The sequence below is a fragment of the Furipterus horrens genome, unplaced genomic scaffold (assembly GCF_987537825.1).
Source record: "Furipterus horrens unplaced genomic scaffold, mFurHor1.1.pri manual_scaffold_5, whole genome shotgun sequence".
NCBI lineage: Eukaryota > Metazoa > Chordata > Mammalia > Chiroptera > Furipteridae > Furipterus > Furipterus horrens.
In genome coordinates this window covers 188,085,117-188,100,612 of record NW_028327175.1, presented here as the reverse complement: position 1 = coordinate 188,100,612, position 15,496 = coordinate 188,085,117, and positions in this window count along the sequence as shown.

Below are 15,496 nucleotides of genomic sequence, written 5' to 3'. Positions count from 1 at the left end.
ATCTAGAGTAATTCATGTTGAATAAGAAACTATTTTTCCTATTGTGTAATAACTACCTTATCTTGAAAAATAGCTCAAATAGTAAAGGATATTGTTATCTTAAAAAAGGAAAAATAGAAGCAGTTATATGTGTTACAACACAGATGAACCTTGAACACGCTATGCTAATTGAAAGAAACCAGACACAAAAGGACATATAAAGTATGATTCCATTTATATGAATCGTCCAGAACAGGCAAATCCAGATAGAGAGAAAATGGTTGTCAGGGACTAGGAAGAGAGGAGAGAGTGAAGGAACTGCAGATGGGTGCGGGCTTTATTTTGGGGGTGATAAAAATGTTCTGGAGTTAAGAGTGGTGCACAGTTTTGTGACTATACTAAAAACACTGAATTATATACTTCAAAATTGTGAATGTTGCCCTAGTTGGTGTGACTCAGTGGATTGAGCCCTGGCCTGTGAACCAAAGGGTCACTGGTTCAATTCCCAGTCAGGGCACATGCCTGGGTTTCGGGCCAGGTCCCCAGTTGGGGGCATGTGAGAGACAACCACACATTGATGTTTCTCTCCCTCTCTTTCTCCCTCCCTTTCAGCCAGTCCATCAAGGCCAGGATCCCAGTGCTGATGGTTCCACATGCCTGGTGCCCTGGGGACTGGCTGTCCCCACATACCCTGTCAGGAAGCAAGGCAGGGGCTCCTGCTGCTGAGGGCCTCCTCACCTCCTGTGGGAAGAATCACTTTCTGGCCCCAGAGCAGGTGATGTAAGGGAACCTGCTCTCCATTACAACCCAGGGACATTCGTCTATCCCAGTAAACCTGCTCCGTTTAGCTCTTCTGCAAACCCTCTAAATTGTCCTCAATATTTGAACAAAGACCTAGCAAGACTGGCAAGATACTCCTGCTTGAATGGGAGAAAGGAAAAGGAAACACTAGAGAGAAAAAAGAAAAATTAATATTCCAAAGTATCTAGTTTTACAAGTGACCACAGTGTTTTATGTGACGGGCTCAGTAAGGCCACGGCAAGAAGGTCCCACTTGAGGGTCTCTCTGAGTAGGCATGTTTGCTTCCCAAGTCCAAGAAAGCCAAGGAGACAGCCAGGAAGAGCAGGTGAAAATGGAAGGGCACCGAGCAGGAGGCCAGTCTGTTACCTTTGCCCCTTGTTGCGTTGGGTGGTGGGAGCCATTTGAAGGGTCAGTGGTAGCAGGAGCTGTCAGCTTCAGAGAGACAGCTAGGGCTTGCAGGTGGCAGATGGGGGTGGGAGAGCTTCCTCGGGCTAAAGGCTGTAGCTCAAGCCAGTGAGGATTGATCTCCAAGCGGTTCCCACACACATGTGATTGGGGGGAGGGGGAGACCAGAGAGAGAAGCAGAACACAGAGGTGAAAACAGTTGCAGGGTCAGCTGGCCGGGTCACCAACTTTACTTTGTGGGGAGGATGTTTATTTAAGGAAAATCACTATGTTTACTCAAAGCTTTGGGTTGCAGCTCTCAGGGGTGAACTTATCAGTGAAAGCTGGGCTATAAATCAATTGTGGGTCCTGGTGACAGGCCTCCTTCTTTTTGGGAGAATGGGAGGGACATAAGAGAGAGGGGAGGATGGGAGAGAAGGGCATGGCTGGGACCCCAGCCCATGTGGGAATAAATCTGATCCCAGGAGCAGGAAGATTGCGTGGGAAGTGGCCTTGAGGTGGCGCCAGGGGTGGGAGGGGAGCAGAGGGTGGCCTTTCTAAGGCACAGGAGTCATGGGACAAAGCTGGACGGAAACCACACTTCGGGATGCTCCCTGGCCAAGGCCAGGTTGCCTGAGGAGGAAGGATAAACTTCCTGGACGGACACCCAGACGCCAAGCCCTGGAGAAGAGGGCAGGGGTGGGGCCGTGGGGTCTCTCCAGGCCACTGCCAGGACCTTGGACAAAGCCTGAATGGAGCATGCTCTCAGGGTCATGAGCTGGACGTGGTGCTGAGCCAGAGGCATGGTCCTCAGTAACTTCCCCCTTGGCCTCAACCCCGCTCAGCCAGCCTGGCTGGGGGAAGAGAGGGATGTATGCTTGGCCCCATGGAGAGCAGGATGGGCAGGTGAGGTAGGGGAGCCAGGGGTGCTGGGGGAGCCATGCACAGGCTTGAGAGCCTGCACGGGAGGCCATGAGAAGCCTCGGGGCTCAGAGGGCAGCTGGTCCAGAGAGAGGACAGATGGAGGAGTGAGACACCCAGTATGTGTGCCTGGGGCCTCGGGCCATATCCTCTGAGCGTGGCACAGCGGAAGTTCTCTTTATGGGGGACTCAGAACAGAGCAGGCTGCTCACGCTGACCATCTGGTCCATAGTGTGGGACAACTGCCCTGTAAGAACACAGGAAGTGATGAAGGGAGGAAGGAAGGGAAGGAGAGAGGGAGGGAGGGAGGGAGGGAGAAGGGAAGTCTGGGAGCAGGGAGAGGAGAAAGGACCTCCCCTGATGATGACATCAGTAGTGCCCACCACAACATGGCACTGGTGAGAAGGTACATGTAAAGCACCAGACCCAGTACACATGGAGTGCTCAGTAAACACCACTGGTATTATGATTATGACTGTTCTTCTTATGTCCAGGCTTTCCTCTTCCCTCGGCCACACTCCACTCCTACGAGGGCCTCCGCCCTGCCTCCACTCAGGCTGTAGAACAACAAATTATGGGAACATTCAACCCGCTGTCACAGAACCATAGGACTGAAGAGCCCTTTTCTGCTACTTGTTAGCTGTGTTACCTTGGGCTACCTACTTAACCTCTCTGTGCCTCAGTTTCTTCATTTGCAAAATGACGGCAATAAGGGTATCTTGTGATGTTATAAAGATGAAATGGATAAAGATGACATGTTTAGCATAGGGCCTTGGCCCAGAGTGAATCTAGATGCAAGTTACTATTGTGGTCATGGTGGAGGGGGCCGGGGGATTGCTCCTGCCTTTGCTCCGAGGTGAGGTTCCCTGAATGGGTCTGTCAGGGTGGGCAGTGGGGGCTGCAGGCAGCATCCAGACTCTTCTTTGTAGGATATGGAATGGTGAACACATCAGCTCTCACTGAGTCTGGAGACAGAGCTGCAGGAGGATGCCCCTCCAAGTAGGCTTTCTGTCCCAGCTCTGGATTGGCAAGGGAGAGAAGAAGAGACCCCTGGCCCCCATCCTCCATCCTTCCTCACCTCCTGGGCAGATCCTCATCTCATCAACAAAACGTCGTGAAAGGTCAAGCCAGGTGACCTCTTCAGATAACAAGCCCCCTGAGGATGCTTCCTGCCCCATAAAGCAGTTTCTTTTACAAGAATACAGAAAGACAATTAAAAAACCTACCTGGCCCCTCTGTGCTATCTTAAAAACCACGCAAACATCATGAAATGGGGTTAAGCATCCGGTCAGGTGTCCTTTCAGGAAAAAGGGAACTGGAGACTGTTCTTTTTAAGGGAAGGGGTACCTCTCAAGTTTTCTGTGGTGGAGAGTTGGCAGGTGGCAGGTGGGGGAGGGTAGCCATTGGGGCCATCTGGCTGGGGAGGGGAGGAGTGAAGGAAGAGGCCTGAGCTGCCCTAGAGGCTTGCTGGGGGAGGGGGCCATGGAGTGATTTCCCAGGAAGGCTTTGCAGAATGAAGCTGCCCTCCCTGGCCTCCATCGCTGCTGGAAGTGGGCAAGGCTGCCCTGTGTCCCTGCTGCAAGATCCAGGATGTGACCAGTGGTATAACTGGCCAGCTCCAGTCCATCGGCTTTTCCTCCTTCTCTTCCTTCCCCACACTGTGATGAAACGCTTTCTCCTGCCGGCTCTGGGGGCCCCGGCGGGTTGCAAAGACCTGGCTGTGGGCCCTCACACACCTGTGGCCATTACAGTTCCCATGGGTGTTTCTTGTCCATCATCACCTGCGACCTCACCACCACTCCAAGTGTGGCCCCTTCCTAGCCTGGCCTGCTCTCACTGACACACTGGACTCCAGCGGGTAGAAATATTGGGAGATGTCTCACTTTGTCTCTCACTTCCGTTGTCTCTGCCTGGGCTGATCCCAATCTTAGATTCCCCCAAATAGAGCCTGAATAAGGACTTGGGTGCAGGTAATTTATGTGGAAGGTGATCCTGGGAGTGAGGTAAGGGGAAAGCAAGAGGGAAAGGAGGAAAAGCCCAAAGAACGGTGTTTTATCAAGTTGGCCTCTGTGGGAAGTGGGGCTCAGCTCTCCTGGAAGCACCCAAGAAGCCTTCAACAGGCCGACCAGAATTGTCTACCCACTGGCTTTGTCCCCCACCAGTGTGGGGTTGCCCCAGCAGAATGAACTTCTGTCACTGCCGGCCTAGGCTCCCCTGTAGACCCCATAGGCACCTGCAGTGTGGGAGAGCCTTGGGTCAGGAACTAGAGAGGCTGTGTCAGGCTGGTGGGGCAGTGTCCACTGCAGCTTTGGCCGGGAGAAGAATGGCCCAGGGCATGTGGGATGGGCACCAAAACCCCCCTATAGAACCCCTGATGGGCACTGGGTTCTCCTCATTTTGGTGTTCTTGGCAAGTGCTTAGTAAATATGGAATGGCAAGGACACCAGGGTATAGAGAGCCCAAGCGACCCAGCTATGGCTAGGGACTCTAGCTGAGAATTCTGGACTCCTGAATTTCCCTTCAGTGGGGCTGGGGGATTTCCTTCCTGTTACTCATCCCCTAGCTACTTCTCAGCTTAGATCATCTTCAGAAACTAGATTCCACTGACTGAAGGGACTGGAGATGCTCTGGGGATCTGACACAAGAGGAAGTAGAATTGCTGCGTCATATATAATCCCCAACTATTTTCAATTGCTGTGGGTCTCCACGCAGGATTCAGATTCTAGGAAGAGTGTCTTATTGGCCTCACTCAAGTCATGTGAACACCGCATGGCCAGGAAAGGGTGAGGCACTTTGGTGGACAGTCTCACAACACAATTCAATGGGAGAGAGGTGTTCCTTAAAGCAAAGTTAGGGTGCTGTTACTAGCACAAGTGTTGGTGGGTGAGGGCAGCTTAAAACTGCAGGCTGTAAAGTAGGGAATAACAGCTAGCTTTCCATGCCATGGAGTTGTATGGCTCCCACAAAACCATGTGTGTCGCGGGACTTGGAAAAATATGAGATACCCTCAAATACGTCTTCATGAGACAAGAGAATGTCAACTGGAAAGAAAGGATCTGGCCAGGGAGCCAGGACACAGCCAGATCTCCCTCTGAGCACTTCACTAACATGCCCTGACCAGCACCCAGGAATTCTGTCCTCACCCTAAAACAGGAGCCAGCTCTCAGATGTGATAACTCTTTGAGCCACATCCTCATGACCAACTTCTGAGTCTCCAAATAAGACCTCCTTGCCTTCAAGAAGCAAACAGTCTAGGAGCAGAGATAAATGAGTAACTATTTCTATAACAGTAAAGTGTGATGGCTTCTAGAACCCAGGCAAGCAAAAGACATTCAGGGGCTGGAGAGGAGAAAGAAGGAGTCTGCTGATCCATTTATCCAACAGGAACTCAGGGGTGGGGACCACTTCGAGGTTGGCCCTGCGTTAGGTGCAGGATTTGCATCGGACGATGCAATCTCTTCCCTCCTGTGCCTCCGCCGCCTGAACCAGGATCTGCTTTGTGGGCTGCCTGTACCTGCTGGGAACGTCCAGGAAGTACCACCTCCTCTTTTAACCTATTCTGACTTCCCTGGCCCGGAGTGAACACTTTAAACCTCTAAAGCTGTGTTAGTTTGGGTCCTCTGAGGCGCAGATGCCAACACAGGATTGGACATGCCAGGGTTTTACTTGGGAACATACTCGTGTGAGAAAAAAAGAGAGGGAGCCAGTAAGACATCGATGTGTCTTACTGAGAGAAGAACAAGAGGGAGGTGGGTAAGAGCAGCTAGACTGTTGTGCAGTTTCGGGAAGACCTCAGCAGTCGGGGGCTCGGTGGTCTCCAGGAACCGGCCTGACACCTTGCCCCTGCGACCCTGTCAGTGGCTGGGAACAATCCAAAAGATGTATGGCCTCAGCAGTGACGGATTTCAGAATCCAGCAGCAGGGGCCTGCAGTTGAATACACTTCCCACAGCTGTGGGTCTGCAAAGCTCATTCTCATTGGCCTCCCCAAAGCGCTGGGCTCTACAAATCACACCCTCAACCTGATGCTTAAGTAAAGATTATCTTCTGCACCTGCAGATTGTTTTAGGTCTGCCTTGACCTCTCCACTGGCCCGTGAGCTGCTTAGGGCAAGGGTGGCATCATAATTCCTCGTTTGTGCATCTGTCTATGGATTGTTTCTCCATTTATTATTTTTTTTCCATGTGTATCTACCATCGCTCTGGCCACCAAGGGTACAGGACAAAACAAGGTGACCCTCAGGAGCACAGAGAAGAGGAAGTCATTAAATCCAGGGAGTTTCTAGATGAAGGTCAAGTGGGTTTCTATTTCCCTTCTCCTCACGCCAAGAGGGGGTTTTCTCTGAAAGGGCAGCTCTCTCCAGGGCACATCTCACGCCCTGGGCACATGAGTCAGCCCAGGTCAGGAAGAACACTCAGCGCTGCAGGACCGGCGGTGACACAGCCCCTGGATTCTCTGGGGGAATCTGCTTCTCACCACTTTCCTGGATCCTGGGGAACAAGAAAATAAAAACACTGAGGGCAGACTATCCCTCAAAGGAGAAAGGAGAACTGCCTGCCCCACCTCTTGAAAGACTTTCAGGAGTGGTTTCTCTCTCTCTCTCTCCATAGAGGAATAAATAAAACTATGCTGAATAAATGTTAAAGTGCAGACAGAAGACAGGAAGCAATAAGCATTACGGTTTTTCCTCCCCGGGGTTGGGCTCTGAGCTAAGTGCTTTTCCCTCTGTGAACCCCAGGCCAGCCCAGCTGCCATTTTACAGAGGAGAAGCTGAGGCTCAGAGATGGTGAGCCACTTGACCAAGCTCACACCGCTGGTGTGAGCCTGTGCTCTTAACCACCTACAACACTGCCCAGGACATGCCTCCCTCTGGTTTCTCTCCCAACTTTGCAGATGGCGTGTGACCTCCGCCACTGACAGGAGTCGGGGCTTGTAAGCAGAGCACGGAATATGGACAGAGCCTCCTTGTCCCTGTCATGTGTCATTGGTCTTCACACACAGTATCCCTTGAGTCCTTCGGCAGAATTGGGGTGCTGACACCAATAGAAGTTATGAGTCATGTCCCTTACAGTTATGTGTAGGGTGAATATGGTTCCAGACCCATAGAAAGCTATTAGCTTATTTTATCTTAAAAAAAAAAAAAAGTTTTAGGAGCTAGAGAACCAGTATAACTACTATACCAAGAGGGGAACTGAGGTACAGAGCATCTGGCTGACTTGCCCAACTCAACAAGCTCTAGAAAAGATTTTTATGGAGTCCTGCCTTCTCTTCTTCATAAGCCCAGTGCTTTCTCCTTTTGCCTCTTTCTTGTAAGTATTCTTGGTGAAGAATTGGAAGTTCAGTGATACAGAAGTATTAAAGACAATTATGATAACCATCACTTACTGCTCCTGCTGTTAGTGATCAACTATTACACATTTGTTGTGAGCCAGGCACAATGTCAACACAGTATTCCCTCACTTATCATGGGTATGACATTCTAGAACCCCCCCCCCTCCCCGTGATAGGTGAAAATCCGCAAAGTAGGAACCTTGCATTTATTTTAGTATTTATATATATTTTAAGGCTTTATAAACCCTTCCCACACACTTATAAATCATTCCCAGTCCCTTAACCTTTCCCACTCCCTTATTAACCTTTTCCACACTTTCATAAACACTACTTATGTTCTTAAACATATTCTACACTCTTAAACCTACATAACTTTAACAACATACGTATACAGTACCGCAAAATCCCAGGATAGAGCGAAAAATCCGCAATAAATAATTAAATATAATATTTTTAAAAATCCCGCAATACAGTGAGGCCGCGATATGTGAACTGTGATATAGAGAGGGACTGCTGTACATGCACTCCATAAGAATTTACAGTGTAATCATGTGGGATGGGTGTTTTAAGCCCAGATCATCACCTTCTGTAACTACATCCAGGTCTTACAGCTCAGATGCTACTGGACAGACCTACAGGAGAAACATGCAGGAGCCTTTTGAGAAAACTTGGCAAAATAGCAACCCTGAGAAGCCTTTGTAAGCTACTGCACCTTCCCAGGTTGCTTTGGCCCCTGCCCCGTCTGTGGCCTTGGTCTTCAACTACAGGGTTCCCTGTGTCCATAGGCTTTGGAGCCATGGGCAGTATCAGGGTGCCGATACCAATAAAACATACCATGAATCACATTTCTGATGCCCTGATCCTTGGAACCCTTGGACTGCAGAACCGTGCATCTGGGCCTGGCACCTGCTGAAGGAAGGCCCATGTGCCCCGGGGTGTGCACATGATGCTGCCTCTGGACCCTGGTTTGTGATGATCAAAGTGTGAGTGGCCTAAGAGGACAAGAGGAGCCAAGAAGATGGATCCCCAAGGCTGGAGGCAAGGAGAAGCCAGGGAGGAGGAGGTGAGAACACAGCCCATGGAGGGAAGCCTGGCCGCAATGGGCCTGGGCTGCGCCCTGGTGGGTCCATTCGCCTTGGGGTTTGGAGAGGGTTCTGCTGCCCACTGCCTCTGGGAAGGAAGCCTCATCCTCCTCCCAAGGTGCCTGCATTAGCACCCGCTCTGCCCAGCCCACGCTTGCTCCCCCGGGCTCCCGGTGCGGTGGTGGTACTATTCACAAGCTGACTTCTGTTTTCTTTTCAGAGCCAAAAAAGGCACCAAGCTGTCAAAGAGCCTTTTTCGACACTTGAGCTGGGTGTAGGTGCTAGGAGAGTCCTTCATCTTTTTGCTCCATGGGGAAATGACCAAACACAGGATTTTAATTCATCCTTATGGGGCCATCCCTTATGGCTCTGCAAACAGTGAACACATTACCGCAAGGTGTACATGTCCTTGTACACCGAGCACCTGTGTGTATGAGGTGCAGGGAGGAGCCAGGACAACACCAGAAATAAGGATCATCAGTTAATAAGTAGTCATTGCCTTCCAGTCTTTGGGCCTTTACATCAATCATCTTATTTCATCTGCACAGCACGAGGATCATCATTCCCATTTCATAGGTGGGAAAACTGAGGCTCAGTTGTCCCTACAGCTGGTAAGAGGCAAAGCGGTTATTTGAATTTTGGTCTGACCTCAGAGTCTGAGGTTAGCTATAGAATCAGGGTTCTCAGAGAGGCATCCAGAGAATATCCACTTGGGCATTTCCCAGGATGCTAGATAAAAATGCAGTGTCCTGGGTCCTGGCTGGTTTCACTGAATGAGAATCTCAGGGAATGGTGCCCAGAAGCTGCAGTTTTGACAATCTTTCCAGATTGTTCTGATGCACATCAAGTCTGAAATCCTCCACACTGGGCTCCACTGTCCACTTAGTGGGGAGAAGGGTGGGTGCTGCGGTGGGAGAGCATGAGGTGAGAAAACCCCGGTGGCAGAGGGTCCTGTGTGATGCACTGAGAAGCTTGGAGGGTTTCACTGAGCAGGGGCCTCCTTTGGAGAGCTCCCCTGGCCCCTGGCATGGTCCTTTCACTCTGCCTGCATTAGCTGGAGCCTAACAAGCTACCTACCCAGTCTCAGGTAGGGGCTGCCAGGCCCCCAGACCCCCAGGAGATTCCTCAAGGGGCCTTGGGTGCTCGTTCTATTATTTTAGCCCAAGTTCCTGCCAGGACGAGGGCTAACTCATCCTGAGGACGTCCAATCCCCCAACCCCTCCATCAGAAAAAGCTGCCCCAAGAAGACTCCACCCTCTCCCTCCCTGTGAACCTCACATTGACCTGCCCACAGCCTCAGCACTGCTCTTCTAACCAGGTCGCTAACCCAGGATGATGCTTCACTGGAGTTAGTGACGGTGACTTCCTGGGTGGGGATGTTAGGTGTATAGCCACCTTCTGAAGCACAGTTAGAAATAGAGAAGGGAGGTATGTGGCTGATGACAGTGACCATGATAAGCGAGGCAGGCCTTCCTAACTCACTGAGACAGCAATAAGTGACCTTTGGGACACGGGAAAACAGCTGGACCCCTCCTGGCCTGGAACTACCAGCAGGTGGGGTACGAGGAGGCTGCTGCTAATATCCAGGGCTAATAGGCCCCTCCACAGACTCTATAACCTGAACTTGCCCTCCAACATCACCCCAGGAAATGTGTGGGACCCACTTACCCTAAGCCCTGTGACTCAGCTTGTATTCACAGATGCTGTGGATGTTAGTTTTATCCTGACTGCAGCTACATGTGCAGGGATCGCATTTACCTGGACAATTCCACTAATAGGGCTGGTCCCAAGCAATAGAAAGGTGACAAACTCCCCTTTCCAGCACTTCGAAGCATCTATGCCTGGACACCTTCCTCCCCACTCTCTCCCCCAACCCCCACCCCTGCCCTGCCTCTGCCTTGTGAACCTGTGAAAAAGAAGCTGGGTCCTCACAGGAAGTGAATGCCACCCAACCCAGCTGCGAACTGGTCTGCCTTTGCTCCCATGTTTCCTGACTCACATCCTGGCCATGTTTTGTCTTGGGATGGTTCCTGGCACCCCTGGGCTGGCATCTCCAAGCCAGTAAAGAAGGCAGTCCCAGAGGCTATTGAGTTATCAGAGATGGAGGCTTCCACGCAGCTGGAGGAGGCCCCGAGCTCTTTCCATCTGCTAGCTGAGTTTCTTCCTCCCACCACGTCACCTCCTCCTCATGTCCTCCAGGAGAAGGGTAATGCAGATGGGCAAGCACCCTGTCTGTTTGGAGATGGCTGGTCCAGACAGTGAGTTCTGTTCCTTCTCCATCTGGCTCTCAGTGAACTTTCTGCTGAACCCTGTCCAACCCCGTCTGCAGCTCTCCTGCCAGGAGGAGCTGGTGCCAGGGAGAACGGAATAATTGCCTTTCGTGTTGTGCATGCAGAGCCTTCATTAACACGTCCCCAGAGTGGCATTTGCAGCCCTCTGTCACAGCAACCCACCATTGAATAGCGTGCAATTCATCACCCCCAGATTCTCTGCTGTCTTGAAAGAGCCAATGAGCCCTGTGTTTCTGCATGTTGCTTTGGCTCATTTGTAGAGTCACGTCGTTGGCACTGGTGTTATTTATGGAGAGGAGGTTTCTCTGTGGCCTTGCTCACTCAATGGCACATATAAGTGACCTGACCCAGTTACTCTTCATTTCTTTGTCAAGAGAAGGGGATGCTTCTAATCCATGGAGAACATGGATGGAAGAACATGCGGCAGAGAGGGGTGTAGGCAGAAATCAGGAGACCTAGGTTCTAGTAATGGCTCTACCCATGGTTAGGTGTGTGACCTTGGGCAAAACAACATTTCCAAATGTCACTTTCTTCACTTACAGAATAAAGGGGTTGACATTGACACAGAGGCTCATGGAATCTCAGAGCTCAGTGACTTCCCATCACTTTACAGGCAAGTAAATTGAAGTGTGAAGCGCCTGTTCAGCTCACCCAAGGTCGTGTAGGTAGGTGATGTCTAGGCTTGAGACCTCAGTTCAGGATTTCTGCCTCCTGGATGGCGGTCAGACTGGATGAAAGAAGGGAGCATTTCAGGAGAGCATGGAAGGAACCAGGTAAGGATGACTTTTCCTTCACATCAAAGATTCCAGAGCTTCAACAAAAAAATAAATAAAATAAAGATTCCAATCCTGACTGGTGTAACTCAGTAGATTGAGTGCCAGCCTGTGAACCAAAAGGTCACAGGTTTGATTCCCCATCAGGGCACATGTCTGGGTTGAGGGCCAGGTCCCCAGATGGGGGAGTGAAAGAGACAACCAATCGATGTTTCTCTTGCACATTGATGTTTCTCTCCCTCTCTTTCTCCCTCCATTCCTCTCTCTCTAAAAATAAAGAAATAAAATATTTATTTAAAAAATGAAGTGGTGGTTCTCGCCTAGGGGCTATTTTTCCCCCCTGGGGACGTTTGGAAAGTGTCTGGAGACAGTTTTGGTTGTTAAAACCAGGGCAGGAAGGTAGGGCACATTTAGACAGTAGAGGCCAGGATGCTAGAAGCACAGGATGGAGAATGACCCAGCCCGGGAAGTCAACAGTGCTGAGGTTGAGACCTACTGTCTCCTTTCCTGGAGTTGTGAAAATTCTTGCTTCCTTACCTTCAGCCTCAAAGAGCTCTCTTTTTGTTGATTTTGCTATTGGTCCTGACTGTGAAAATGATTTTTTTCTTAAATATAAAAATCATCCATGCTCATTTTAGAGAATTTAGAATATTCAGAAAGGTACAAAAAAATCTATTCTACCACACAGAGCTAACTAATAAGAATATTTTTATATTTGGTAGTTTTTTCAGATTAACTGAAAAAAATCTATTCTACCACACAGAGCTAACTAATAAGAATATTTTTATATTTGGTAGTTTTTTCAGATTAACTGAAGGTCACTGAGCACCCTCTTTCCCTACCCCCATTGCCACCTTCAAATGACAAGTCCTCCAGGAAGCATTACCAATCACTCAGGACACCACCTAAGCTGGGAGACGTGAACTCTCCTGTCTCTGTATTGCTGTGGCACATTGCACCTCACAGCTGTCTATTTTGACAATCTTTTTTGTTTTTATTCCAGTTTTGTGTAAATGCTTTGAAGATGGAGACTAAATTTCAGCCTATTGAATGTGTGTCCCCTTTCCTTCTGGTTCTGTCTCTTCCAAGTACACGCACACACACGCAGCACCTAAGATGGATCTGTCTGTCCTCTTACCACTTCTGACATCACCATACTCTTACTTCCAGACTAAATGACAATCTTTTAGTTCTTAGTCACAGAGAACATTCCAATCTGTGGCTTTTGGCTCCATCAAATGGGATTATTCTGGGGCTCTTCTTTCTGACTGCATGAATCTTAAAGATATTTAATTATATAATAAAATTAAAAGTTTTAATTTAAAGCTTCCCTACTTTCTGATTCAACCACAACTTTGGGAGAGGTTTACAAATGTGAACACTGAGGCTTAGCAAGGCATTGCAACTTGCCCAGGGTATGGGATGTGGCAGTGCGATTTAACCCAGGGCTGCCTGGATCCATGGCTAACTGTACCTACCTGAAGTTCAGCAAGCCCTATGCAATAGGCCTGCTCCTGCCTACCTCTGTTTCTATAGCGAGGGGCAGCAGGCAGGTGCATCAGAGCCTCTGGTCTGGGTGGCCCCAGGCAAGGCATCTCCCAAAAGGGAAGTCACAGAGCCTCATCCAGCTCCTTGGCCGTGGGAACCTCTGGCCTGCAGTGGGGTGAGCCGCTAGGGAGCCAGGTGGACAAGGAGTGTGCAGTCTGTGGTCCCAGGAAGCAGAGCATTCCTTGGCAGGATGAGTGCCTGTGGACAGTGGCATCCGGAAGTCATGCCTCTTGGTCTGGGGCTTCTCACTGCTTTGTGCTAGGTGTACTACACAGGAGGCCAGCGATGGGTGGCTTCCTCTGTAGACACTTGTCTGCTGGAGGCCCAGCGTCCTCCTACTCTTGGCAGGGGGCTGGCTGATCAGCTGGCCTGAGCAAAAGAGGTCAGGAGCTGAACTCACCAGAGGAAGGCACATCTCTCCTTCCCTGATCACCCCTTCCCTCCCAGTCAGGCCAGCCCTGCTCTCCAAGCTTCTGACATCTTTTCAGCCTCTTCCCAGAGATTCTCTTCTTTTGTGGTGTGGCAGCCCAAGTACAGGCTCTAGGTCAGGGTTAGTTTTGTCTCAAGCCCAGTTTTTCCAATGAAATGATCTTGGGCAAGTCACTCACCTTCTCGGAGACTCAGTTTCTCCATCAACAATACGGGAAGAATGACACCCAACTTCATGAGGCTGGGATGAGAATCGCATGGATGACAAAGGGAAACTAACATGTTGTAGATGCTCAAAAAAATCTCTCTCTTCCTTTCTGGTAGACATCGGAAGATGGTGGGAGGTTGCTTGGAAAACATGTGGGAGAGGCAAGTGGGCTGGAACGGGGAGGCTGGGAGGGGCAGGCAAGGAGTGGCCGGTCCCTCCTGTTTGTTTTTCCACCTGGAGTCGGGGCAGAGGGATTCCCCTTCGTGGATTGTTGGTAGCCTCCCTCAAACACACTCAGTCATTCACGCTGATTAAACCTGCTGTTCTAAACCTCCGTGTGGGCTCAGAATGGGCTTCACTCCACTTCCATGAGGCAGCGGAGTGCAGTGGTTAGAAAGCCTCTGGACTGCCTGGTACACAGGCTCCACCACTGTGCGTCCTCAGGCCAGCTGCTTAGTTTTGGAGCTTCAGTTTTCTCTTCTGTAAAATGGGAGATAGGAATATCTGATTGGGTTGTCTGATGTGATTAAGTTAGATCCCACATGGGTTGTGCTTGGCTCAGAGACTGATATACAGGACAGGCTTTAATAGGTGAACTACTATTGTTCATTTTTGTGGTTGTTGTCACCGTTTCTAGCCACAGACTATGTCCATATCCTGGGCTGCCTGTCTTGGGGACATGCCCATTGGGAGAGGGGCTGGTTCACCAGCAGTTCCATGGCCCACACCTCAGAAGCCACATCATTCAATGGGTCAGCCTCATGGCCGCGGCTCAGCAGCCCAGGTGTCAGAAGAAGCTGCATTCCAGTGGCAGAAACTTTAAAACCAGAGGAAGACATTCCCCAGGCAGATTCAGATGGCATGCCAGATGTCAAACCCAAGGCTTATGATGCAGACTTAACCTGATGATAATATGGAGAGTGATGTGAAGTGTGGACTGAACTCCAGGCCATCTCAAGGTATCGAGGGAGTGGGGGAGATGGTGGGGCTGAGGGTGGAGGCTGTCAGCGATCCCACTCCACCCCAGGTTTTACACAAAGCCCCTGAAGACAGAGCTGTGGTTCTTTCCACCAGAACTTCCCAAGTAGAGGCCTCCAAAAGCTCTGACTTCCTCCTCCTGCTCCTCCTTATGAGGAAGTCACCTGGGGTGGGGGTGCAGGTGGGGGCCAGCTGACCTTTTGACTCCTGTTCTCTCCTGGGAAAATGAGAACTCCTAGAGCCTCAGTGTTGTGATGGGCAGGCTGTCAGAGGCTGATCCTTCATTGGGGACTTTCAATGGTCCCTATTGTGGACCAGAGCCCATGCTACGTTTACTGTCCCAAGCCAGGAAGTTCCCAGGGGAGTTCCCAGTGCACGAGGAGGAGGGTGGGCATGGGAAGAAAGCAAACAGAGTCCATGAATTGGCAGAATAGCATCATGTTTAGGTGCACAGAGCCACCCGAAGGCAGGTGGGGAGTGGTTGCGGGAGTCCAGACCAGAGACAAGAGACCTGGCATAGCAGTGCGTTGAGGGAAGAAATCGAGGAGCCAGATGCAGAGGGAGGAGGATCCACAGGCCTCTGGCTGCTGAACGGGGTGGTGAGGGAGAGCGAGGCCTCCAGAAGGTGAGTGCCTTCACCTGGAGACAGTGCGGCCAGAGGAAGGGACTCAGAAGGGAGGGAAAGCGGAGGGGAGTAACAATAGGCACTAAGCTCAGTGTTCCTTTCATCCTCCAAACATCTTCCTGATGTGGGCGTTTAAGTCGCCTCCAA